Source organism: Stylophora pistillata, chromosome 2, assembly GCF_964205215.1.
Source record: "Stylophora pistillata chromosome 2, jaStyPist1.2, whole genome shotgun sequence".
Classification (NCBI taxonomy): Eukaryota; Metazoa; Cnidaria; class Anthozoa; order Scleractinia; family Pocilloporidae; genus Stylophora; species Stylophora pistillata.
The window spans coordinates 21,263,584-21,267,200 of record NC_142520.1 but is presented as its reverse complement, the minus strand read 5'-3'; positions in this window follow the sequence as shown (position 1 = coordinate 21,267,200).

The following is a 3,617-nucleotide window of genomic DNA, read 5'->3' as shown; positions in this document are numbered from 1 at the left end:
TGACCAAAGTGTTTTGATTTGATGGGTTTCAGTTTCTATTACCTTTTCTTAGGACCACTTTTTCTGCGTTGTTGGGTGGAATTTTCGAAAATGTGCATATATTTTGGCCGGCTGTTGGAGAAGCTCGCCGAAACCACAATTTTCTTTCAACTAAACTCATCTACCTTATTTTAGCTGGTCTGAATAACAGTTTCGCAAGTTACGCAATTGAATAGCGTTTGGCATTAAGGTAGACAATGTGCGTACCTTAGTGCCAACCTAATACATACAGTCATTTGACAGGTTCCTGAACAACAACCAGTTGGAGGATTTGCCAGAAGAGATATTCATGAACAATATCAACCTAGGAAATCTGTAAGTGTAAAGCGAAGACTATTCTACCTAATTGTAATCCTGAGAGCAATGTAAAGGGACAGTGAGCAGGGACGACGAAATACTTTTAGGGATAGCTGTAACAGTTAGAACACTCCAATGATCAGACATACTCATCAAAGTTAAAAAAATGTACTAAAATTGTTTAAAAGAATATTAATAGATAAGGCTGCGCTTTGTAGTCGTCAATCAGACAAACGTTATGATACATTTGTATCAATACAGTCCACCAGTTCTCAGACTTATTACCCTCGAGCATTAGTGTGTGAGGAAGGGGGCGGGAAGGAGGGTTGGGTAACCACTAGCTGGAAGCTTATTTCTCACATCTTAGGGGAAGGGAGTTCGTCCACCTCCGCTTTATTCTAAATCTGCCAGCGTAAACTCACTAGCAACCTTTTCGCGGTAAACAGCTTTACTGACATCCAATTTTAACTTAAATTTGTCTCAATCCGCGTTTAAGTACAATATTTGTCAAAATTAGTTGAGCCACTTTCGCGTCACTTCATTTTTCATTATTTATGATTGACGGAATTCCGGAATTTTTTCTTAACGTATACAGAGAAATGAAAAACAAAAGCTAGGTTAGTGTTTTGTTTTAATTTTTGCCTTTTTTTCAAAACAAATACATGGGGTGAGTGTAGCTTGTGGTTTAATCGAATTCTGCATTTAATAACTTTTTTGGTGAAGTAATTGTAGTGGTTCTTTTAAAAAAGGCCGCAAATATTTTTTTCTTGAGGGCAACCGCGATTGATTGGAGTAATTTAAACAAAAATTTTCGTCCTACGAGGCCTAGATGGAAGGTTTTGAGTTTTGCTACAATTATTAAGAGAATATCACAAGATAGTAATCAGTTGTGGTTCAGGTGACACATTCAGGCCATACCCGAGGAAAGAAAATCATGAGGCGAGATTTTGTTGCATTGTAGATCGTTTGTGAACAATTGGCATAAGAGGAAACGAACTCTTCCGTACGGATAATGGAAAGCCTGGTTACCACGACAAGACATCAAATTAATGACAACCTTAGCCTTATTTTTGCTTTTATGTCTTTTGTCACCTTAAAGTGTTACTTAATCGAAGCTTTAATTTTTTTTTGTAACAGGACTCTCGACGAAAACCAGTTAAAGAATTTGTCTTCAGGAATTTTTAGTAACAACCGTAATCTGCAGTTTCTGTAAGTAGGGAATATGTATATGATATATATGTATACATAAAGTGTAGAACGTAGGTATTCGTAAAACAGTGCTCAATACATTAATGTAGAGCGAGGTATATGTTTGTGGAGGAAAGAAAAAAATAAACTACGCTTTCATCCCGACAAGCCTGTTTCGTGGTTTCCCTCTCATAAGGGCATTTTATATATATATATATATATATATATATATATAATTATACTTCAAGATTTAGGTTACTTGAACTTTTACTGCAACTCTGAGTTTCATGCCTCTTGCGAAGCAATCGTCAGGCAACTGCCAGAAATAACGGTTACAATCCATCGAAATTTAAAAGACAGAACAATGTGTACATGCGCGCGCAACATACTGCACGCGCTATCGCAACGTTACGTTCTTTAACAGGAATTTCCTGGCATGTCTGCAACCTGATGTCAGCTCATTTCTTTTGTTTAAACTTGCCATTTGCGGTTTACAAATGATGAAATATTTTTCCCACAAACACAAATTGCATCTTTTAGCCACATTGGAATACGAACTAGCTTGTTTCACCTTGCGCCACTTAATATTAAACTTAGTGTCCTTATCTTTAAGAATCCATATATATTTGCTAAGTTCAGTAGCATGTCTGTAACGTTCGTTTCGGAAAGAGCACAAGTGGTTCCTGTAACGCATTATAAAAGCGGTGTCAGAGATTCACCTTTATATATACCGTCAAGTGTGTGTGTGTGTGTGTGTGTGTGTCTGTGTGTCTGTGTGTCTGTGTGTCTGTGTGTCTGTGTGTCTGTGTGTCTGTGTGAGTACAACCTTCCACACAGGTCTTTCGACGAATTTAAGTGAAAGACGCCTGTATTTATCGTGGGCCATTTACTCCTGTAGGACATAAGTGCAAGTAAATTCTCGATTATTTATTTGTCTATTTATCAAATCTGGTTTAGGGAAGACACCGCCTTGTATTAATGAATGAATACCACGACAATCCTAAAGTGATAAATTAAACAGGGCAAAATAAACAGAGTAGAAAGCAGACATATAAAGATATGGAAAAATCCCACTATCGAGAAGGAGACCATACAGTCATTAAAAGAACGCAGTCATGGATTGGAATTGGTGGGCAAAGAATCCCATGAGTATCTTGGCAGCGGGCTTGAACCCAAACCACCAGATTCAGTACTCTCATTGCTTGAATAATACTCAAACCTTTATCAGAAATATTTTTGGGCATAGTTATCTTTCTCCTTTAGACGTTTCTAGCTTTGAAGTGCTTAAAATGCCTCATCAATTAAGATTTTTTTTGATACATTTGTAACTTTTTTGTTGTTGTTGCACTTGTAGTTACTTGTCTGGCAACCCGGTAAACGAATTGCCGCCGGATATTTTTAGTACAAATACTAACTTAAAGTACCTGTAAGTATGTTTCTTTGTCTATTTTAAGAATTTAGAGAGAAGCAAAAAAAGTTGCGATGATAATTTTCCTTTGTAGTTTATAAGTCGCTCACACTTTTTTTGTAATATACATGGCTGAAAACGACTGCATCTCTTCATGTAACACGAGTGCAAAGTTGTAACATGAGTGCAAATTACAAATAGCGCACGCACTGTCGAACTTTCGTTTGTCTTGACTTTGTGTGGTGCTTTTTTCATGCAAATTATTAACAAGTAACAAGATGTTTTTAAGTGCAATTGGTGTAAATAAGGGATAAAAAAATGAATAGATAAAAAAATACAGATGTACTCCACGCTCACTTTTCAAAGGAGTAAATAGAAAGCATCTAATTAAGTTGAAGATGATGATAGCTCGACTGAGAGGAGAGAGTGCGATTATAATTACAATAGGTGCACAAAAATTGACAAACAGAAGGAAAACGAAAAAGGATTAACGACTTACAGATATTTCCTCCCATTGACGTGAACAGGCAAAGTGAAATAACTGATGATTTAGAATGAAAACTCGCCGTAAAAAAAGAAACACTGATATAATATCTATTGAAAAACGAGAACTTGGAGGTGCAATCAAACGAGTCACATGATGATTAATGAGTTCAAATTTAAATCAAGAGTAACACACGTAACT